The following is a 25,155-nucleotide window of genomic DNA, read 5'->3' as shown; positions in this document are numbered from 1 at the left end:
TTTGTGGACGCCTTACACAGGTCCGTCATATCTGTTATGTTCTAATGATATTCCAGGTAACTTTTTGTGGTGTCACCGTCAGACACCACACTTGCTAGGTGGTGGCCTTTAAATCGGCCGCGGTCTGTTAGTATACGTCGGACCCGCGTGTCGCCACTATCACTGATTGCAGACCGAGCGCCGCCACACGGCAGGTCTAGTCTAGAGAGACTCCCTAGCACTCGCCCAGTTGTACAGCCGACTTTGCTGGCGATGGTTCACTTTCTACATACACTCTCATTTGCCGAGACGACAGTTTAGCATAGCCTTCAGTTACGTCATTTGCTACGACCTAGCAAGGCGCCATATTCAATTACTATTCTGAACCGATAATATTGTGAATCATGTACCGTCAAGAGCGACGTCCATCATTAATGGATTAAAGTTAAGTATCAAACTTATTACGTCCGCTTTCTGAATTCTAATTCCTTGTCATGTTCCAGACCTCATGTCAGTATAGTTCCTCCCTCCTCACGCCAGCCTGCGTGAGCTAAAACGCGTGCATTTCGGCCCCCATTAGTAACACGGTGTTGGCTCTTCTGCCAACACAACACTTTTGTTTAAAATTTTTTTTTGAAATTCCTCTAAGATTGTAAACTCCTTTTATTGCCATTAATCGTGTGTTTGCTGAGACCTGTGTAATTTTTTTAATGGCGGTCTCGGTAGCTTCACTAACTCACCGTACTTTATTAACAAAGTTCTGTATTTACTTTAGTAGCCTGTTTACTAATGCTCTTTAAATTTTTTTAAATTGTTGTATTGCTATAAATTACTTGACTGTCGTTAGCGGCATGTTTTAAAAGGTAGTTTATTGCCGTACTGCTAGCTTTTGTGTTTTTTAAAAATTTTCTTTAACTGTTGTATTGCTATAAATTACTTGATTGCCGTTAGCGGCGTGTTTTAAAAGGTTGTTTATTGCCGTAATGCTAGCTTCCGTGTTTTTTTTAATTTTTTTAAATTGTTGTATTGCTATAAATTACTTGATTGCCGTTAGCGGCGTGTTTAAAAGGCTGTTATTGCCGTACTCCTAGGAGGAGGAGGAGGAGATTAGTGTTTAACGTCCCGTCGACAACGAGGTCATAAGAGACGGAGCGCAAGCTCGGGTTAGGGAAGGATGGCGAAGGAAATCGGCCGTGCCCTTTCAAAGGAACCATCCCGGCATTTGCCTGAAGCGATTTAGGGAAATCACGGAAAACCTAAATCAGGATGGCCGGAGACGGGATTGAACCGTCGTCCTCCCGAATGCGAGTCCAGTGTGCTAACCACTGCGCCACCTCGCTCGGTCGTACTCCTAGTTTCTGTAAGATACGAATAAAACATCTTTGAAAATATCAACTCGACAGTAAACTACTAGAAATTTGGTTCCGTTTCCAAAGTTGTGGTGTGGCTAGTCGTAACCGTAACCACTGTGTGTTCCTATCTAACATTCTCTATTACAGTAATAATAAAAATAATAGTAATGATAGCAGCTATTTCAGAAGCAATTAAAATTACTAACAATATCATTTATGACAGACACAGATGTAGAATTTGCTTAAGGGGCTCCGGAACGCCCTATACTTGCAATGTTAAAATAACGCTTATAAATTACATCTTTCCTCACAAAGTATTTGAGGTAGGAAGTTGAACTTTTTACAGATTATTTATTGGAATATGGGCTACAACTTAACACAGGAATTTTACAAAATTTTAGTTCAGTTATTAAAGATGATTTTTTTTCAATTGTAATGACAATTCACAACATTTTTTTGCAATTTTTTATTTATATATTCAAAAATATACAGTTTTTTGGAAAAAAGGCTGTGTTAAATTATGCAGAAGGTACTGTGTAACATTTACTGAAAGTTTGAAACAAATATGTTTGGAAGATCCTTAGAAAACATGTAATTAGTATGAGAAAATAAAAGTTTTGGGAATCGAGCGACAAAGATTGGATTAACTTTTTAGTGCATTCCAGGTCCATAGGATGGATTATCTTCATCCTCTGCAAACTCCTCCTCCAGCTTCCTCTTGTTCCTCCTCCTGTTTACTCTTGCTTGTATTTCTAGACTCCTAGCCCTGTCTGCAGCCCGAAGGCGTTCCTTGTCTAAAGCAAGCATCGCTCGTACCATGTTAGAATCTATCTTCATTCCAATATTTCTAAATACCTTGCACCTTACAATGTTGCCATCATTGAAAGTCGCAACAGCATCATACACACCAAAGTGAAGTGTTTCTATTCGAACAAATACAGTCTCGGGGATTCTCGACCATATAACACTATTTACACTTTCATTGGGGTTTTGAGTTTTTCCGTGAATACACTTTTTCAACAGTTCAGGTGCTGCTAAGTCTCTGAAAATAGGTTTTATACTTTATCTCACATCACTAAAATGTACCTGATGAACACGGACGTTAATAATAACACCATTTGACAGCAGTTTAACAGCGCCACAGTGGGTCACGCCCATGTAGAACACATTTCAAAAAAAATTTAAAAATAGTTGTAGTCTTCGGAATTGAATAAATTATATATCTATTAAAAGGTAATAGTCTGCAGATTCAGAAAACGTAAAAAAGTAAAAATTGAACTTTTCATGATTTTGAGCCTTTCCGGAGCCCCTTAAGCTGACACCCGATCTTCTCGCTAAGTGTAAACCTTGGCGAAATAAACAGTACAAATGAGAGTTATTATCGTGCGAGCGTCGTTAGAGCGCGGGGCAGACAGCCCGGTAGGCGAGGCGCGTCGAAGCGCGCGCCCGGTGAGCAGCGAGCAGGTGGCCGGGACGAGGTCGTTATGCGCCGGCAGGGCGCGGGCGACGTGTCGGGCCCCGGCGCCGCCCACTTACCGGCACGTGACGCTGCCACGCTGCCGACTGCCGGGATCGCTCCCCGCGTCAAATGCGCGTGCATTACTGGCGCGAGCGATCGCTCTCTCTACCGTGGCTGGGCTGCCCTCGAAACAACCATCATTAGAGCTTCTTTTGACGCCTTTGAGTCGCACTTATTTTATCCAATTAACGTAAAATAAATGCTGATTCTATCTCATACTAGAGACGCAGCTCCTCTTGGGAAGGTTCCTATCAAATACAGATGAAGCCTGTGGTGTTACCTGCGCGTCAGGTCTATAAAGAAAATCTCTGCGCCACCATTCAATATAAAATGCCACAGATCAAACTTGTGCCATCACTCTTCGTACCGGTTCGATGCGGACCGCCACTGCGAGACGCCAATTGAGGTCTCGGCAAGCCTTTTTTGGCTGTTGCCATGATCCGCTTCGGTTGGACTCCCCACAGACTCACATGCCATAATGAAAACCGTCGGGTAGTAAAATAACAATGCGGAAAAGGAATGACTCTAGTACATGAGTCTTTGATGTTCATTCTCACAATATAATAAAAACGAATCATCTAACTAATGAAATGAAATCTGGGTCCAAATTGACCCCATTTTATTATACTATTTTCTGTTCTCACAAATATGTTAATGAATTAATGTTATTCATACGGATAAAGCACAGAGAACGCTATCAAGGCAACGTGGGTGGAGAGTAGAGCTCCAGTATGGTTGCTACTGAGTGTGGTTGGGATCAAACATTACTTTTATATCTATTTTTTTTACAATTTTGTTCTAAATTCCATTAAAACTTCGTCAGCAATGTCAATGATAAAATGTGCCGCAGTTGTAAAAATTTCTTATTTCTAAAAATGAAAGTACAGTCCGGTTTCAGTCACACACAATAGTATGTATTTCAAACTATTTTAACCTCGAGAGGTTAGTTTGCAGTACACACTATTTTAACCTATTTTAGCCTCAGTTATCCATTCCTTATGGACTCAAATTTAAATATGCACCTGAAAATGGTACACAGATCCTGAAACCGGACTGTACTTTCATTTTTAGAAATAAGTAATTTTTACAACTGCGGCAGATTTTATGACTGACGTTTGAATGGAATTTAGAAGAAAATTATTAAAAAAAATAGATTGAAAAGCAATGTTTGATCCCAACCAACCGCAGTGGCAACCATCCTGGAGCTCTATTCCCCACCCACGTTGCCTTGATAGCGTACACTGTGCTTTTTCTGTACCGGTAACATTAATTCATTAACATGTTTGTAGGAACAGAAAATACTATAATAAAATGGGGACAATTTGGACCCATATTTCATTTCATTAATTAGATGATTCCTTTTCATTATATTGTAAGAACGAACACCAAAGACTGATGTGCTAGAGTCATTCTTTTTCCACATTGTTATTCTCTTACGCGACGGTTTTCATGCACGCGTCTTGTACACATCCACCGCGGCGCTCTGGGGTCACAGCACCAAGTTACGGCACCTGAAGATGGGTGTATAAGAGCCCGAAACCGGTCGTGTGATAATAAAAAGAACTTAACAACTGTAGCGGTATATTCAATCTCTGGTGTAATGCTCAGTTGCGAACGTCCCTCCAATAGGGTTGTTTGTATTTTAACCTCAGTTATGCATCGTTTATGGGTTCATATTTTTAATATGCACGTGAAGACGGGATCAGGTCCTGAAACTCGGTTATGCTTTCCTTTTTAGAAATAAATAATCCTTTACAGCTGTACACCTCCGAGGTACTTGTTGTGAGCCAGGCGCCAGTTGAGATGGTCCACCCATCTCGATTAGCGTATCGTCGGTAGGCAACGACGAAGCGCGCCCCTCGTGTTTTGGGAGTACCCGACCAACGTAAAGCGGACGTGCTGGAACAGACGTCTGTGTAGCTAGAGTCGTCTTAGACCAACCAACACCACTGACTCAACTCGCCTGAAAAATATCATCAAATAAAAACATCTCTTCGAACAATGTAAAAACCTTAGCAAATAAAAATGGTTTAACCAACATTCCAGAATCTCTGGCCTCATAAAATATAAAATGGCAAAGGCATTACGATTACGAAAGCACACTGACCACAATATAGTAACATATGTAGTACACACCTTATGTTCCCAGTTTGTAGTACAACTCGCTATACATTAGTGGAAAGTGGAGGCATCTCCAAACTTAATCCTACATAATTAACTAGAGCGCTCACTAATGACTTAGTGTTACTTACATTATGCCAGTAGGCATCTACTGCAAGGTGCTAGCCGGCCGGTGTGGCCGAGCGGTTCTAGGCGCTTCACCCTGGAGCCGTGCGACCGCTGAAGTCGCAGGTTCGAAACCTGCCTCGGGCATGGATGTGTGTGATGTCCTTAGGTTACTTATGTTTAAGTAGTTCTAGGCGACTGATGACCTCAGATGTTAAGTCCCATAGTGCTCAGAGCCATTTAAACATTTATTTATTTATTTATATATTTTATTTATTTATTTATTTATTTATTTATTTATTTTTTTTTTTTTTTTTTTTTTTTTTTTTTTTTTTTTTGCAAGGTGTTACTACAACGTTTGGCAGTAAAAGCGGCCCAGATAAGTGGACGCGATTGGACGTGAATTTGTGGTAACATTAATATAAGACAAGATCTGCAGTTACTTGCAACAGGATGGAGCAACTGCCCCTACAGTGAGCCGGATCTTGGAGCACATTTACGCAATCTTCACACCTTACAGAGTTGTTAGCGGGGGTCAGTCTGGTTGCGGTCCTAGCTGGCCTCCCAGGTCAATTGATCCGTCAATGGGTGATTACTTTATGTGAGGAGCCCTCAAGTCTAAGGCGTACCGCAACAACCCTCATAGACTTCAAGAACTGCAGCAGGACACTTCGGATGAGACTGCAGCTATTCCAGCAGTCCAGTTTCTATTAGCCATCAGCAACGTGCTGACGAGGGCGCAAAAGTGCCGAGAGAAGAATGATGGTCACTTTCAACATCTGCTACAGTCAGCTTAGTACTGTACTACCTTTCCTATGCTGTGTTTCTTTGTACCTTGTGACTGTTCTCTGAGCCACTTTTGTTAGCACCGCCCTGTACTAATCGATAGTACATGCCGGTTAATCTAAATTTTCAGTATTTAACAGGGAGTAAACTCCTTTATCACTAAACGGCACTTGCCGGGCGCATTACACCACAAGCACACGGCAGCACACCTCAATAATCAGAGCTCTCAGCTAGTATAGCATTAAAAGAATCAGAACCGTTCACACTATGCTTTTGCTTAATCAGCTCAGGGTAGCCAGTGATTATGCCAAATTTGAGAACGAACGTACTTCCGCGGTGCACACAACACAAGGGAACAACATATTAAAATACTGGGACGTGGACGCTATAAAGGGAGTCAAGTTTACGAAATGTTCGTATAAGGCGGCCACCATACTCGTCGTTGCTTACAACAAAGCAAGACGCTACATGAAACTCAGGGCAGACTGATCGACACATAGTGGCGACTTAAAATAATTGTGTAGTCGTGCTTTCAATGCGCAGGTCATACCAAAACCCCACAACAATCCTGAATGTAAGACAGGGCCACACCAAACGACAACATAACTACACCCACACACATTCATCGAATAAACTGACAAGACATATAGTGTAACACCAAAGCCCAGGGGGATTTAACTCTCTCTAGGATAAAATCCTCGCCATGCACCTGTACATAATATAGCAAGTCAAGAGAACAACGCAGAACACAGGCGCTTTCCCTTCCAGGAGCGCACTGCATAGTAGCTAACAGCTGAGAAGAGCAACACGCAGTCGCTGGTACAGAAGTTAGTACTTCATTACATTAAGACGGTGCTACCAAAACAAATATGTAAGTACAGCTGGCATACGAAGCAGCGGGAAAGAAGTGTGGAGGGCGTAATCTCCAGACGTTTCACACGCACAGCGAACGTCACTTTCCATTAGCAATCGCACGCTTAGTGAGGATACCTCGGAAAGCGAACCAAAAATAATTTCCCAAGACGTGATGCCTAAACCAACGGGATCGCGCGTGTTGGCTGGGAGACAACGACCGACCGAGAAATGTTAGTAGATCCAGTAACTCTGTACACGGTTCGCACACGAAACGAACATCTCTGTCCTAATGCACATCCACATGACATCACGAAAATACTGACAAACGATCCAAAACGAATTTTCGTCTAGGTAATACATAACTGACTTGAAAAAGACACACAAACACTAAAACCGCTGCGAAACTACGCAGGTGTCAGCATGCCGGGAACTACAACACGAGACGCTTCCTACAACTAGTAGAATGTACAATTCTAGCTGATGTTCCATTCCCCACATAGTAACAACCAAAACTATGAAGACAATACCCAGAGCTATTACGTTCCTAAAGGGACACTGAACAGTTTGCAACTCAACTCTGCTGTCGAAAACGTCGTGGTCAAAAACTTGTCACTATAACTTGTAGATCCTTCATTGCACGCCTCTGTCACGCAACAAGTAAAACTATCACACATCTGCCAGAGGCGGCCCATAGGGGTGGCTCGCACCGCACTGCGCGCTCTCACGAGAGAGAAGACAGCGTCTCTGGCCGCTGCATGTTGCTGGTCGCGAAAAAAATCGCCAGAGAGCGACACATTGTCAACGGCGCCGTATACATCATTTGACGGCATACCAAAATCGTTGGAGGGCAGGACCACTCTGCACAACGCAAAACTGCATTTACAGTCATCAAAATGGTTCCGATGGCTCTGAGCACTATGGCACTTGACATCTGGGGTCATCAGTCCCCTAGAACTTAGAACTACGTAAACCTAACTAAACTAAGGACATCACACACATCCATGCCCGAGGCAGGATTGGAGCCTGCGACCGTAGCAGTCGCGCGGTTCAGGACTGAAGCGCCTAGAACCGCTCAGCCACCCCGGCTGACATTTACAGTCATCGAAAAGAACTAAATTAACAACCAAATAACTTGGCAAAGTACGCGTAGGATAGGCGAATGGAAAGACCAACAGCTCACAACTCATCTATGAAAAAGACAGATCACTGGCGCACAGTGATTACTCTAATTTAGCCATAAGGGCATATGACTACCTCCTGCAAACATTGCAACTATATGAATGACCCCTCAGTCACTGCGGAACAAAATATAGAAATCGAAGAACCTAATAAACCCGAAACGACACGCCTGCCAATATAGCTCCCACTGCCCCTCACCTACGCTGTAATTTCTCGCTGCGCTTTGTATACTGTATTGTGGGAAGCTACGAGTGATGTCATCTGTTGCCCACAGCCTCACCGTCGATAACTAATTGTCTTCCTGCCAACCTGAAATCGCAGGCTCAGTTCTGTCTTAAGCCGGCCACTGTGGGCGAGCGGTTCCAGGCGCTTCAGTCCGGAACCGCGCTGCTGCTGCGGTCGCAGGTTCGAGTCCTGCCTCGGGTATGGATGTGTGTGATATCCTTAAGTTAGTTAGGTTTCAGTAGTTCTAAGTCTAGGGGACTGATGGCCTCAGAAGTTAATTCCCATAGCGCTCAGAGCCATTTGAACCATTTTTTGACTTCGGTTAATCTGTCTCAAATGAATGTCCTTGACTGTGTCTTAAATTGTCATGCGCCTTAAACAGAACTCTCTGCTCTCCGCAACGTCTGTGTAATTCTCCCTGGAACGGCTGCATTAAACACTGGTCAACAATATTATTTTTAACAAACTCATCACCTTGGAAAAGTCCTATAACGTCAGCCAATACGTTGCTTACCCTCGTATGCTATTTTAAACTATGAGCTAGAAACCACCCACTCTTCATCAATGTCTTCAGTAAGGCCAATGCCTTGATGTCACACGCTTGAAATTCTCAGAAAATGGCGTCCCGTCCCCCACTCTGTGCTACTACTTCAAGATTACCCAATGAAATCTCTTCCCACTGTTTCCTGGTCCCGGGGCAATCCACACCACATGGAGCGGTGCCGAAATGTCGGCACAACGCCCTTACAAAACAAAACAATTTCTAAACGATGCACAGGTGCGCCCGTTCCCACAAGACAAAGCTGGTCAATATCTACGACCGGGCTCCCACTCCACTGCCTTCTAGGAAGCAAGTAGTCTGGGAAAAATACTTTCATTGCATCTGCTTCTACCGGATATCTTGGCTTGTAAATCGACAATATTCTGCACGCTGCTAGCTTCTCGTCACAGCTCATTATACGACTCTTTTAGTTAAAATTCTGACTCCCATGCGGTGCAGGGCACGACAACCAGTCACCCAGCTTGACAATTTGTGACCCGTGGCTGCTTCTAGCAACCCGGACAGGATGCATACACACGTGCTCTCTATATTGTGTATTTACGGCTAGATCGAGCCCCCCTGGGAGCACCACATTGGGTCCAAATCACCAGCCTACACCTCTGCTACCCTCCTGCGTCATCACGACCCAGCTAAATATGCAGCTACAGATATATCCAAGTTACGTTCACCAGATTACAAAAAATACTATGGTAGGTTTTATCGGCTTAATCCTGGCAATTACTGCAGCAAACCATAATCAGCATGAAGTATTTATTAACGGGCAAGAGTATGATTCAGATTGAGATAGAGTGAATTAAAAGCAAAGACAGTGAAACCTTTTACTCCGAGAATGAACTGACGCATTTCAGCACGAATTCTTCTCTTGTGCCAGCATCTTTATTTCAGAGAAGTAATTGCAGCCTGTGTCCTCAGCTATTTGTTGGTAGTATGCCAATGTCTTTCTTTGCGACTTTGCAGTAATTCACGCATCAGCTTGTACAGAAAATTGGAATAGAGCTCAACATAAACATTATTTCCGACCTTTGTACTGCTCATGAAAACCGAATATTGCATATTGTACCACCATACAGCGTGACCTTCAGAGATGGTGGTCCAGTTCGCCGTACGCACCGGTACCTCTAATAGCCCGCATCTCGTGGTCGTGCGGTAGCGTTCTCGCTTCCCACACCCGGGTTCCCGGGTTCGATTCCCGGCAGGGTCAGGGATTTTCTCTGCCTCGTGATGGCTGGGTGATGTGTGATGCCCTTAGGTTAGTTAGGTTTAAGTAGTTCTAAGTTCTAGGGGACTGATACCATAGATGTTAAGCCCCATAGTGCTCAGAGCCATTTGAACCATTTTTGGTACCTCTAATACCCAGCAGCACGTTCTCTTTCACTGATGCATTCCTGTATTCGACATGGCATACTAACCACAAGTTCATCAAGGCACTGTTGGTCCAGATTGTCACACTCCTCAACGGCGATTCGGCATAGATCCCTCAGAGTGCTTGGTGGGTCACATCGTCCGTAAATAACTCTTTTCAATCTATCCCAGGCATATCCGATAGGGTTCACGTCTGGATAACATACTGGCCACTCTAGTCGAGCGATGTCGTTATCCTGAAGGAAGTCATTCACAAGATGTGCACGATGGGGCCGCGAATTGTCGTCCAGGAAGACGAACGCCTCGCCAATATGCTGTCGATATGGTTCCACTGTCGGTCGGAGGATGGCATTCACGTATCGCACAAGCCGTTACAGCGTCTTCCATGACCACCAGCGGCGTACGTCAGCCCCACATAATGCCATCTCAAAACATCAGGGAACCTCCACCTTGCTGCACTCGCTGGACAGTGTGTCTAAGGCGTTAAGCCTGACCGGGTTGCCTCCAAACACGTCTCCGACGATTGTCTGGTTGAAGGCATATGCGACATTCATCGGTGAAGAGATCGTGATGCCAATCCTGAGAGGTCCATTCGGCATGTTGTTGGTCCCATCAGTACCGCGCTGAATGATGTCGTGGTTGCGAAGATGGACCTCGCCATGGACGTCGGGAGTGAAGTTGCGCATCATGCATCCCACTGCGCACAGTCTGAGTCATGACAAGACGTCCTGTGGCTGCACGAAAAGCATTATTCACGGTTTCTCCGAGGGCTAATGCGTAGGTAGCCGTCAGCCACTGCAGCATTTGCCCTTGGGCGGCCTGAGCGAGGCATGTCATCGACAGTTCCTGTCTCTCTTTATATCCTCCATGTCCGAACAACATCACTTTGGTTCACTCCGAGACGCCTGGACACCCCCCTTGTTGAGAGCCCTTCCTGGCACGAAGTAACAATGCGGACGCGATCGAACCGCGGTACTGAGCGTCTAGGCACGGCACCAGAGATACAGTTCTGACTTTGCGTTTGATAATGGAATAATACTCGTTATGTGGTTTCCATTACCTTCTACATCCTCATGCAGCTGATCATTGCTGATTTTCAAGCCTTTAAGGAGGTAAAAAGACGAGGGCTAGTAGAAATCCTTGGGTAACAGAAGAAATATTGAATTTAATTGATGAAACGAGAAAATATAAAAATGCAGTAAGTGAAGCAGGCAAAAAGGATACAAACGTCTCAAAAATGAGATCGACAGGAAGTGCAAAATGGCTAAGCAGGGATGGCTAGAGGACAAATGTAAGGATGTAGAGGCTTTTCTCACTAGGGGTAAGATAGATACTGCCTACAGGAAAATTAAAGAGACCTTTGGAGATAAGAGAACCACTTGTATGAACATCAAGAGCTCAGATGGAAACCCATTTCTAAGCAAAGAAGGGAAAGCAGAAAGGTGGAAGGAGTATATAGAGGGTCTATACAAGGGCGATGTACTTAAGGACAATATTATGGAAATGGAAGAGGATATAGATGAAGATGAAATGGGAGATACGATACTGCGTGAAGAGTTTGACAGAGCACTGAAAGACCTGAGTCGAAACAAGGCCCCCGGAGTAGACAACATTCCGTTGGAACTACTGACGGCCTTGGGAGAGCCAGTCATGACAAAACTCTACCATCTGGTGAGCAAGATGTATGAAACAGGTTAAATACCCTCAGACTTCAAGAACAATATAATAATTCCACTCCCAAAGAAAGCAGGTGTTGACAGATGTGAAAATTACCGGACAATCAGTTTAATAAGCCACAGCTGCAGAATACTAACACGAATTCTTTACAGACGAATGGAAAAACTAGTAGAAGCTGGCCTCGGGGAAGATCAGTTTGGATTCCGTAGAAATAATGGAACACGTGAGGCAATACTGACCTTACGACTTACCTTAGAAGAAAGATTAAGGAAAGGCAAACCTTCGTTTCTAGCATTTGTAGACTTAGAGAAAGCTTTTGATAATGTTGACTGGAATACTCTCTTACAAATTCTAAAGGTGGCAGGGGTAAAATACAGGGAGCGAAAGGCTATTTACAATTTCTACAGAAACCAGATGGCAGTTATAAGAGTCGAGGGACATGAAAGGGAAGCAGTGGTTGGGATGGGAGTAAGACATGGTTGTAGCCTCTCCCCGATGTTATTCAATCTGTATATTGAGCAAGCAGTAAAGGAAACAAAAGAAAAATTCGGAGTAGGTATTAAAATCCATGGAGAAGAAATAAAAACTTTGAAATTCGCCGATGGCATTGTAATTCTGTCAGAGACAGCAAAGGACTTGGAAGAGCAGTTGAACGGAATGGATGGTGTCTTGAAGGAGGGATATAAGATGAACATCAACAAAAGCAAAACGAGGATAATGGAATGTAGTCGAATTAAGTCGGGTGATGTTGAGGGTATTAGTTTAGGAAATGAGACACTTAAAGTAGTAAAGGAGTTTTGCTATTTGGGGAGCAAAATAACCGATGATGGTCGAAGTAGAGAGGATATAAAATGTAGACTGGCTATGGCAAGGAAAGCGTTTCTGAAGAAGAGAAATTTGTTAACATCGAGTATAGATTTAGGTGTCAGAAAGTCATTTCTGAAAGTATTTGTATGGAGTGTAGCCATGTATGGAAGTGAAACATGGACGGTAAATAGTTGGGACAGGAAGAGAGTAGAAGCTTTCGAAATGGGGTGCTACAGAAGAATGCTGAAGATTAGATGGGTAGACCACATAACTAATGAGGAGGTACTGAATAGGATTGGGGAGAAGAGGAGTTTGTGGCACAACTTGACCAGAAGAAGGGATCGTTTGGTAGGACATGTTCTGAGGCATCAAGGGATCACCAATTTAGTATTGGAGGGCATCGTGGAGGGTAAAAATCGTAGGGGGAGACCAAGAGATGAATACACTAAGCAGATTCAGAAGGATGTAGGTTGCAGTAGGTACTGGGAGATGAAGAAGCTTGCACAGGATAGAGTAGCATGGAGAGCTGCATCAAACCAGTCTCAGGACTGAAGACCACAACAACAACAAGGGCAGTCTTCCATCGCAAGGACAAGAGTGCTCTGAATCACTGTCCTTTCCTCCTCCCTCTTTAACACAGTCATTGGCAAAATGAGGGTGATTTTTTTTATGCCGGAAGGCTTCGGCCGCCAGTGCTGATTATTAATCAAAATTTAAGTGGTCGCTGGTTTCGAACCCGGGACTGATGACATTTTGACGCTACCCTAGACGACACATAGACAGGAAATCAGCCCGTGTTCATGATGATGACACATCAACTGTCAAAATTTTATCAGTAAATTTTCGAAATATTCCTGACAAAATTACTGTAGCAAATTTCTCGCGCTCTTATTATTCTCGGGACCTAGAGCTGGCGGTAACGTGAAATAGAAAGCAATGAGATATTTGGAGAGTAATGGAACGGATATTGTAAAGAGAGATTAAACGCCATAGGAGCTAAAATATACATTCCCTACAAGGATATCTTGTAATATTGGTTGTATGTGACTTTAACCTACCGAATATAAACTGGGATGTCTATCGATTCGTTGTAGGGGGTACAGGCAGACAGTCTTGTGAAGTACATTTGAACGTATTCTCCGAAAACTTGAGCATCTAGTTCGACAGCCCACACGCGCTGAAAATATTTTAGACCTCGTAGTTACCAACAAGCCTGACTAGTATGCTTACCAATATCCTTAACAATGGTTTGCTGCAGAATAAGTAAACATATTCTCAGTTCGAATACAATAAATTTCCTTAAGACGGAAAACGTTACGTCCACGAATTAGCGTGGTTTTAGAAAGCATTAGTTTTGCGAGACTCAGATTGCACTTTTGTCACATGGTCCTGGAAACTATAGATAAGGCGAATAGGGAAATTCCATACTCCTAGATTTACGAAAAGTATTTGACACGGTGCCCAAGTGCGAATTGTTAACGACGATATGAACGTACGGAATAGGTTCCCAGATAAGTGAGTGGCTTGAAGACGTTTTAAGTAATATGTTGTCCCCCACGGCGAATGTTCATCAGATACAAGGGTATCGCCAGGAGTACACCAAGGAAGTGTGATAGGATCGCTGTTATTTTCTAGATACATAAACGATCTGGTAGACAGGGCGAGCAGCAATCTACAGTTGTTCGTTGGTGATACTGTGGTGCGTGGTAGGGTGTTCTCGTTGAGTGTCTCTAGCAGGATACAAGATACAAGGTGACAAAATTTCTGGTTGGTGGGTGATGACTGGCAGCTGCCTCGAAATGTAGAAAAATGTAAGTTTATGCGGATGAGTAGGAAAAGTAATGTTGGAATACAGCATTATTAGTTTTCTATTTGAGTTAGGTCCGTTAAATATATATATTCCAAAGCGATATGAAATGGAACGAAGATATAAGCATTGTGGTAGGGAAAGCGAATGGCTGACTTCGGTTTATTAGGAGAAGTTTAGGTGAGTGTGGTTTATCTGTGAAGGGGGCCGCTTAGAGGACTCTAGTGCGATCCATTCTTGAGTACTGCCCGAGTGTTTGGGATCCATACCGGGTGGTATTAAAGGCTTCAAACCAATTTTGAGGTGCTCGCCGCTGTAGCCGAGCGGCTCTAGGAGCATCACTCCAGAACCGCGCTGCTGCAACGGTCGCAGGTTCGAATCCTACTTCGGGCATGGATGTGTGTGATGTCCTTAGGTTAGTTACGTTGAAGTAGTTCTAAGTCCAGGGGACTGATGACCTCAGATGTTAAGTCCCATAGTGCTTCGAGCCATTTGAATTTGAGGCAGACTGCTAGATTTGTTACTGCTAGGTTCGAAGAACGTGCTAACGTTACGGAGACGCTTTGCTAGCTCAAATGGGAATCCCTGGAAGGAAGGCGACCTTCTTGAGGAACACTGTTGAGAAAATTTAGAGAACAGGAGCAAGCTGACTGCACAACGATTCTACTACCGCCAACGTACATTTCGCGGAGGGACTACGAACATAAGAGAAATCTGAGCGCGTACAGAGGCATATACACGATCTTTTTTTCCCTCGCTGTCTTTGCGAGTAGAACAGAAAAGTAAATGACTAGTAGTAGTACAGGGTACAATTGGCCAGGCACCAAACGCTAGCTTCCGGGGTATGTTTGTAGATGTAGATGTAGGTGTAGATTCGGGGTTCAAAATGGCTCTGAGCACTATGGGACTTAACATCTGAGGTCATAAGTCCCCTAGAACTTAGTACCACTTGAACCTAACCAATCTAAGGACATCACACACATCCATGCCCGAGGCAGGATTCGAACCTGCGACCGTAGCGGCTGCGCGGTTCCTGACTGAAGCACCTAGAACCACTCGGTCACAACGGCCCGCTAGATTCGGGGGTACGTCACTTTTAAACCTCGTCCTGTCTTTCAGATTCATGGTTTTCATGATTTCCCTGAATCGCGTAATGCAAATGGCGGGGTTGTTCCTTTGAAAAGGACACAGCCTATTTCCTTCCCTAATTTGAGCGTTCGTCCCGTCTCTAAGGACTTCGCCGTGGGCTTCATGTGAAACCCTAAGCGTCATTCCTTCCTTCCTTCCGTCCCTTCTCTTCCATCCTTCGCTCATTTCTTTGCAATGTGTAACATGGGTAATTTGTGAATCAACTCCATTCACTGGTTCAGGACGTTTCGGTTTTTCTTTCCTACTATTGTATCTACTTCCGCATCTTCTCTTTACAGATGAGAAAGCATGTCGCATCACTTCAGCAGCACAGAATAGGAAGGATAGGCCATTAAAACACTCTGGCGTCTACGAATATTTCTGCGCCGCCGAGTCTGAATTCTGAAATCGTGTCGGCATCGGAATTTCTCGGCGGGCAAATTTATGCAAAAGCTCCGATTCGGGGAAGATCCCTCAAGGAAGTCTCAAGAATATTCTGACTCGAGACTACGCTGCTTTTGTGGGGAGGAACATTTAACGGGGCGCGAGACAGAGTCGGGCGCGCGGCTTGTTACGGCGGTATTGTTAAGGGATCGCGCGCCTTCGCTGACAGCCGGCAAAGCCACTGTGTTGAGCAACAGGCGGAAGGCAGCAGCCACCCCGAGGCGACAGCTGGAGCCACCCGTTTGACGCGGAGCAGCTCTGTGGTCTGGAGAATGAACGCCACTCATCCGGCAGAGGCGGCTGGGAAGGCGAAGGAAGTGCCTGTGTTTCGGAGATCAGCGCAGTGTTGTCTGTACGGCGGTTTCGCCAATGTTCTTACATCGGTCGGAAGAGGAGTGCGACGGCTAGCTGTAATATATTTTACTATAATAATTCATGGCATATTTATTACCCACCGAACCTCACAAAAAGTCAGCTGGCCATACACATATTGCTCACAGATGCTTATTACACGATACAAATTCGGTACACAATTGCACATCTGTTTATATATGCTGGGCACATACTAAACACTGCAACAAAATGGTTCTAAGCACTATGGGACTTACCATCTCAGGTCACCAGTCCCATAGACATAATGGTTCAAATGGCTCTGAGCACTATGGGACTTAACATCTGAGGTCATAAGTCCCCTAGAACTTAGAACCACTTAAACCTAACCAACCTAAAGACATCACACACATCCATGCCCGAGGCAGTATTCGAACCTGCGACCGTTGCAGCAGCGTGGTTCCAGACCGAAGCGCCTAGAACTACTCGGCTACAGAGGACGGCATAAACAGTGCAAATCCATTTTAAATGGTGTAAGAGTTATCAGCGTTAAATGAACATGTTTTACTATAAAAAGATATTGAAGACCTGTAGATGACAGCTACGACTGTTGAAACCGGTTGTCTTGAATAAAAAGAAATTTGTGCGCTCTTGGCTTTTGAATGATTCTTAACAATTAAAATAGATCGGTCTTTAATACTCTCACAATAGGAAAATTCAATCATAATATGTTTCCCTAGAAGACAAACAGAAGGCCTCATAAGTACTCATAAATACTTAGAAAGGGAGAGTCCTTATGGGAAAATTAAAGAAACTATTGGAGAAAGCAGAAACAACCGTATGAATATCAAGTGTCAAGCCAAAGCTAGGCGAAGAGGCGAGAGCTGAAAGTTAGAAGGACAAGAGCTATACAAACGAAATAAAATTGAAGCGAAGAGGAAGTAAATTAAAAGATGGGAGACGTGACACTGCGAGGAGAACTTGACATAGTAGGAAAAGACCTTAGTGGAAACAACGTTCTGGAGCAGACGACATTCCTTCTAAATTACTTAAATCCCAGAGAGAGCCAGCCGTGCCAAAGTTAACCCACCTTGTTTAAAGATATATGAGACAAGCGAAATATCCACAAACTTCAAAAACAATATAATAATTTTAATTTCATAGAAGACAGATGCTGGCAAGTGTGAAAATTTCCTAACGTATTTTTAATAGGCCGTGACTGCAAAATACTAACAAAAAATTTTACAGAAGTATGAAAAGACTGCTCGAAGCCGACTTCGGTGAACGTCAGTTTCGATTCCGGAGAAATTAAGGAACACGCAAGGCACTGCCAATCTTATGACATGCCCTAGAAGATAGGTTAAATAAAGGCAAACTTATGTTCGTAGCATTTGTAGATTTAGTGAAATGTTTTGACGAAACTGACTGGAATACATTCTCCTGAAATTTTGATAGTAGCAGTGGCAAAATACAGGAAGCGAAAAGAAATCGGACTGCACTTAGAAGAACCGAAGGATATGAATGGGAAGCACTAGTTTAGAAGGGAGCGAGAGAGGGTTGTAGCCTCTGTCCACTGTCACTTAATTTCTATATATAGACATGCACAAAGTAAATAAAGGAGGACTTTGGGAAGGTATTATAGATCAAGAGACAAGAAAGTAAAAACTTTGACATTTGCAGAAGACATTGCAATTATGTCGCAGATGACATTGTAATGTTGTCAGAGACGATGAAGGACTACCAATACTAGCTAAATGGATTAAACAGAGTGCTAAAAACACCTTCCGTTAGAAGCAAAACAAGAGTAATAAAATGTAGTCGAAGAAGGCAGTACTGAGGGAATTAAGTTAGGAAATAAGTCTTTATGACAAGCGATCTGTTTTGCCCTTTGGACAGAAAACAACTGATGATATGAGAGGATGCGACACATAGACTGGCTATAGCGGGAAAGTATTTTTGGAAAGGTGGAGTTTGTTAACATGTAACATACAGAGTGGTGCACGAAATGTGTTACCGTTTTGTTTTTGAATACAAACTTTATTGTCAATACAATCTGAAAGGAACATATACTACAATGAAGAGCCGTCCATGGAGATTTGTTCTAACTCAGCACATGCTCAATATGTCCACCATTTCGTTTAAAAAAAATGGTTAAATTGGCTCTGAGCACTATGGGACTTAACGTCTGAGATCATCAGTCCCCTAGAACTTAGAACTAGTTAAGCCTAACTAACCTAAGGACACCACACACATCCATGCCCAAGACAGGATTCGAACCTGCGACCTTAGCGGTCACGCGGTTTCAGACTGTAGCGCCTAGAACCGCTCGGTCACTACGGCCGGTCCCATTTCGTTTCCTAACTTCCTTAAAACGAACACCTTAGTTAGTGATTACCCTACGGCACATGTCTTCCGTAATTTCACTGCAAGCTTGAAGAATAAGTCTTCTGAGCTCCATTAAATCACGTGGACGTTTCGGGAAAATTTTTTCCTTTAGGTACCCCCAAAGAAACAAGTCACATGGATTGAGGTCTGGACTATTTGGGAGGCTAATTTTGTCCGTCATTGAAGCGACCTGGAAACCTGAGGGAAATGATCCGCATGTCGAAATGCTCGTGTAAAAACTCCAACAGAGTGTTTTCAGTGTGTGGCCTTGCTCCATCTTGCATGAAACACTGCGCGTTGAAGGGCAAGGCAATAGCAAGAAGCTGTGGAAATTTATGGAGCTCAGAAGACTTATTCTTCAAGCTTGCAGTGAAATTACGGAAGACATGTGCCTTAGGGTAATCACTAGCTTCAGTGTTGTTCCTTTCAGATTGTATTGACAATAAAGTTTATATTCAAAAACAAAATGGTAACACATTTCGTGCGCCACCCTGTAATTTTAAATGCTAGGGAGGCTTTTCAGACGACATTGTCTGGAATATAATTTTGTACGGTATTGAAACTTGGGCAATAAGCGGCTTAGTCGAGAAGTGAACAGAAATTTTTGAAATTTGGTGTTACAGAAGAATGCTGAAGATTTGGTTAAATCTAACAACAAACCTGGAGGTACTGAATCGAACTTTGGGAAGAAAGAAGTGTATGGCACAACGTGAATAAAACAGGGATCAATTGATATGACTCTTCACGAGGTATTAACATTTCCCTTTTCTGAATCTCCGCACATATAATTTGTAATCAAGGTGAAAGAGGTAGTTTTTCTAGAATTACATTCTCTGCCTCGTGATGACTGGGTGTTGTGTGATGTCCTTAGGTTAGTTAGGTTTAAGTAGTTCAAGTTCTAGGGGACTGATGACCATAGATGTTAAGTCCCATAGTGCTCAGAGCCATTTGAACTATTTTGAACTAGAATTACACGTGCAGCAACTGATGAACCAGTGAAGACGTCGACCGGTAGCAGGGAGTCTTTTCGCGAGCGACAAGTGGCGCTGGGTGAACGTTGGTAGCCCTGTCAGGCGGCAGAGGCGAGGGGAATCCGTGGCATTCGCGTCACGGGGGAATGCAATCACCTGCGGCACCGCCGCCTCCCTCCAGGCGTCGCCAACCCTCCAGCGCTGGAGATCCGCCTCGTTCACGCGCCGTTCTTTGCAGCTCCCACTCGATAATCGAATTACGCCGTCTCAAGAGATTTTCGCCTCTTCCGGGGAGCTGCGCGGTCGCTACGCCGACACGAAACCCGGCCGGGCCGTGCATTTTCTCCGGTAGCGTTAAAAAGCCACTTGTCGACTTGTTAAACTGAGAAGGAAGGTTTTCAAGAAGAAAGAGGTTAATTCACTGCTGCGTTCCATTTTTTGTCAACAGCTCAATGGCTACGATGATCACGCCCTGTGTCTCTTCGTGAACAACCGGGTGATCAAAAAGTCAGTATAAATTTGAAAACTCAATAAACCACAGAATAATGTAGATAGAGAGGTAAAAATTGACACACATGCTTGGAATGACATGGGTTTTAGAATAAAAAAAAAACACCCCATATTACTCGATGCGTGAAAGATCTCTTCCGCGAGTCATTTGGTGATGATTGTGTGCTCAGCCGCCACTTTCGTCATGCTTGGCCTCCCAGGTCCCCAGACCTCAGTCCGTGCGATTATTGGCTTTGGGGTTACCTAAAGTCGCAAGTGTATTGTGATCGACCGACATCTCTAGGGAGGCTGAAAGACAACATCCGACGCCAATGCCTCACCATAACTCCGGACATGCTTTACAGTGCTTTTCACAACATTATTCCTCGACTACAGCTATTGTTGAGGAATGATGGTGGACATATTGAGCATTTCCTGTAAAGAACATCATCTTTGCTTTGTCTTACTTTCTTATGCTAATTATTGCTATTCTGATCAGATGAAGCGCCATCTGTCGGACATTTTTTGAACGTTTGTATGTTTTTGGTTCTAATAAAACCCGATATCATTCCAAGCATGTGTGTCAATTTGTACCTCTCTATCTACATTATTCCGTGATTTACTCAGTTTTCAAATTTATACTGACTTTTTGATCACTCGGTATATTAAACATCCTCGATAATCAAATTTAGATATCCTAATACTTGTCAACGTTTACCATTTACCCATTCACTGTCACTAAAATGTAATGCCAAACTAATTAGTTAGGAGATGTGGAATACGATCTACTTCCGTAGCTGTTTCTCCAAATTAAAGTCATTCTTAGCTCTCAAACATACTTGATCATAAACGTCAACTCTTTGGCAATAAGTAGAAGTATGTGTACTTCTGTTACTAAAAATTTAAAAATCTTACCACCTAAAGAGGCTGTAGTTGGAGTTTTATATGGAATAGTCGGGAAAAGTGGAATAGGTTTGTAAAAATGCAGATACAGTAGTGATAAACATTTGGAAAAAGATGTTATGCACACAAAATACAACCCTGAGATTGCTAAGTGCGTAGCCGGCAGTCAGCTCAGACACAAGCGGCGCTTCTTGATGTGCCACAGCTTATGACTATGTATAGCCATGCGAAAACAGTTACATTTTTTAGTCTTTTACGCTCTTTTCATCAAGAGTCCATTACAACGGCATAAAAAGTAACGTGCGGTTTATCGCACAGCATGATTTCGTAAGTTGTACACTGAGAATCTGAAGATGGCAGCTCCGACCTGCCGAAACTGGTAATCCAGTTGGTATCTACATGCGGTTGAGGCAATAAAAACTTCATCCATGCAGCTTTCTTTACACTGAGTTCATGATCGCTCCCCAGCTGACAATGTCAGGTATTTATTATTATTTGTTTATGTAGCAGGGATGAGTCGTTTCACATTTATCTATTAGGTTAAGTCACAAATCGTTCAGTCAAAGACGGCTGTGTGGAATACCAAGTACTCGATACTGCCAGCCATTGCTTCTTTGGCTTTATAACGGGAGAACCAACTGTATCCACAGCCAAATATCGAGCTATACATAATAACCTACTACTCTTTTACTTAACAGAGCACCTAGTTTTAATTGGTAGCTACATTTTCACCAAACTACGAAAATTATTGTGACAACCTTAGCTTCTTTGAACACGTCAACATGCCATCTCCTTAATTTCTTACCTCTCCAAAATGAGCCCTGTTATGTAAATAGGATACCGCAATACAGTTTTGCAGCTCAAAGTAACGGGAGCTACAGTATAAACACTTTGCAATTTGTGTATAACGTAGCTACCACTACTTTGAGTTGCAGAAGTGCATTGCGACGTGCCATTTACGTAACAGGGCTCATTTTAAAGAGGGAGGAAATTGAGAAGATGGCAGGTCGACTTGTCCAAAGAATCTAAGATTGATGACTTTCATACGGAGCTTTAGCCAACAACTGACAGAAGTACATTATGTGATCAAAAGTATCCGGACACCTGGCTAAAAATGACTTAAAAGTTCGTGGCGCCCTTCATCTGTAATGCTGGAATTCAATATCGTGTTGACCCACCCTCAGCCTTGATGACATCTTCCACTCTCGCAGGCACACTTTCAATCAGGTGCTGGAAGGTTTCTTGGGGAATGGCAGCCCATTCTTCACGGAGTGCTGCACTGAGGAGAGGTATCGATGTCGGTCAGTGAGGCCTGATACGAAGCCGGCGTTCCAAAACATCCCAAAGGTTCTCTATAGGATTCAGGTCATAACTCTGTGCAGGCCAGTCAATTACATGGATGTTATTGTCGTGTGACTACTCCGACTCAGGCCGTGCATTATGAACAGGTGCTCGATTCTGTTGAAAGATACAATAGCCATCCACGAATTGCGCTTCAACAGTGGACAGCAAGAAGGTGCTTAAAACATCAATGTAGCCCTGTGCTGTGATAGTTCCACGCAAAACAACAAAGGGTGCAAGCCCCTTCCATGAAAAATACGACCACACCATAACACCACCGTCCCTGAATTTTACTGTTGGTACTACAAACGCTGGCATATGTCGTTCACCGAGCATTCGCCAAACCCACACTCCGCCATCGGATAGCCACATTGTGTACCGTGATTTGTCACTCCACACAACGTTTTTCCACTGTTCCATCGTCCAATGTTTAAGCTTCTTACACCAAGCGAGGCGTCGTTGGCATTTACCCGGCGTGATATGTCTTGTGAGCAGCCGCTCGATCATGCAGTCCAAGTTTTCTCACCTCCTGCCTAACTGTCATAGCACTTGCAGTGGATCCTGATGCAGTTTGCAATTCCTGTATGATGGTCTGGACAGATGTCTGCCTATTACACATTACGACCCTCTTCAACTGTTGGCAGGCTCTGTTAGTCAACAGACGAGGTCGGCGTGTACGCCTTTGTGCTGTACGTGTTCCTTCACGTTTCCACTTCACTATCTCGAGTACAGACGTATGACACAAGTGACATCCAATCACCTGACTGCGTTCGATGTCCGTGAGTTCCGCTGAGTGCCCCATTCTGTTCTCCCACGATGTCTAATGGCTACCGAGGTCGCTGAAATGGAGTACCTGGCAGTAGGTGGCAGCACAATTCACCTAATATGAAAAATGTATGTTTTGGGAGTGTCCAGATACTTTTGATCACATAGTGTAGGTGAAAGTACAACAGATGAAGAGTTAACTTCGATAGAAGAAATTCTGAAGGTAGCAGATGGAGAACTAAGAAGATGGCAAGCCCCAATAAAAGTCCTTAGAGACTAAATTTGAATGGCCACAGTATAAAATATAAGAATGCAGCAAATGATTCAGGGAAATAGAAAGGAAGTTATGTAAATTAGAATACTGAGAGAGAGTGCAAAACAGCAACGCCGGAATGGTTAGAGGAGGCAGCAAACGTACATGCTGTAGACAGCAAAATTAAAAAAAAATCTGCAGAAAAGAGCTGTATTAACATCGGGAATCAGTACTGAACAACAGAAGCTGCCAGAAAGAACAAACAATTTTTAACAGCTCTTGGTAGTTCCATACGATTTTCACCAAGCCCGGGTTCCCGGGGTCGATTCCCGGCGGGGTCAGGGATTTTCTCTGCCTCGTGATGACTGGGTGTTGTGTGCTGTCCTTAGGTTAGTTAAGTTTAAGTAGTTCTAAGTTCTAGGGGACTGATGACCATAGATGTTAAGTCCCATAGTGCTCAGAGCCATTTGAACCATTTGAACCATACGATTTTCAATAGAAAAGGAAGAGCTTTGCAAAAGGAAGAAATCTCGAATGTATTATAACAGCAGAACTTTAAAGGTATCGCTCAGTCAACTTCAATAGAATGATGTCTAAAATATTTCTATAAATGCGCTCCAAATAAGGAAGAAGCTTAGAAAGGAAGTAATGTCGAATATATTATAGCAGTAGAACTTTTGAGGTACCGTCCAGTTAACTTCAATAGAATGGCGTCTCCAATAGTTCGACAAAGGTGTTCCAAATTCGTAAGTATGCCGATAAAAATATATGACTGTGTCAGTGGTTCTGTTCCACTTAAGGAAACATTGCTTAGCATCTTCCACTTTGTAGCAATATGCTTCTCTGCCAACAGGCAATAAGTAGTAGTCGCTAATCAGCTGGTTACACCAGTAAAATTATTTTGATAACGATCGCTGGTCTGTATCTCTCCTTTAAACCGTGAGACATTTTTTGGATATAAAATCCAACCATTGTGCTGGAAACATACTTCTGCTTTTACGGCTCTACCCTGAAAACCAATGTTAAGTGTACGGTGGAGAGTACTTCCCCTTTTATCATTCGTTAGGGATTCTTCCCGCTCCATTCTATGTGTACTGCCGGATTGGTGACTGCTTAGACGGATTTATAAACGGTGTAATTAGTCTGATCTTCGAATGAAAGAACAACTTTACTTGTTACCAGTGACTGGTAACAATAAACTCGTTGTTTCATTCGATATCAATAACAGTCACGATAAAGCCTAACCTAAAATGTTTGCATTTATAGTCTAATCTTGTCTCTGTTACCCACACGGGAGCTATACATAGGAGGACGCAGTACATTCCGAGACATCTCATCTAAAGCTTGTTTTTGAATATATGTAGACTTTCACGGGATAGTCTGTCTTGTCTCCACGTATAGCGTGACACGATGATGACGGGATACGGGTTCGTCGAGAATCATGTTCGGCCATATAAGTTTGCAATGCAGCAGGGCACATTTAACGTAAGGGATACAGATGTTCTCTTTCGGGAAATGTTTACACCGGATGAAATATTGCCTCTGGTATGTCTTCTGTCGACTTGCTCTTTCGACTCTCGCTGGAGAACGGTACAAGAATCTATTATCCATTCATGCACAGAAGATGTGTCACACGAAAAAGTGTTTCGACCAATCTCTCCAAGTTCACTTAAGATTTCCGGATTGAATGGCCATGTTCAACGTAGAAAGACATCTTCACAGACAAATTGACTAAAGACATCACTGAAGAGGTCTCCTGCAGATCCGGACTAAACGTTAGAGAATTGTTTTATGATTCGAACACTCTCAC

General features: G+C 43.4%; 1 protein-coding gene across 1 annotated transcript in view; it reads left to right on the top strand.

Annotated features, from left to right (window-relative positions):
• Positions 1-25,155, top strand: part of LOC126251146 (glutamate receptor ionotropic, kainate 2) — a 1,402,037-nt gene that overhangs the window by 554,395 nt on the left and 822,487 nt on the right. The window lies entirely within an intron of this gene.

This window comes from Schistocerca nitens, chromosome 1 (genome assembly GCF_023898315.1).
Source record: "Schistocerca nitens isolate TAMUIC-IGC-003100 chromosome 1, iqSchNite1.1, whole genome shotgun sequence".
Taxonomy (NCBI): Eukaryota; Metazoa; Arthropoda; class Insecta; order Orthoptera; family Acrididae; genus Schistocerca; species Schistocerca nitens.
Note: the sequence above shows the minus strand (reverse complement) of the source record. Positions and strands in the feature narration are given on the sequence as shown.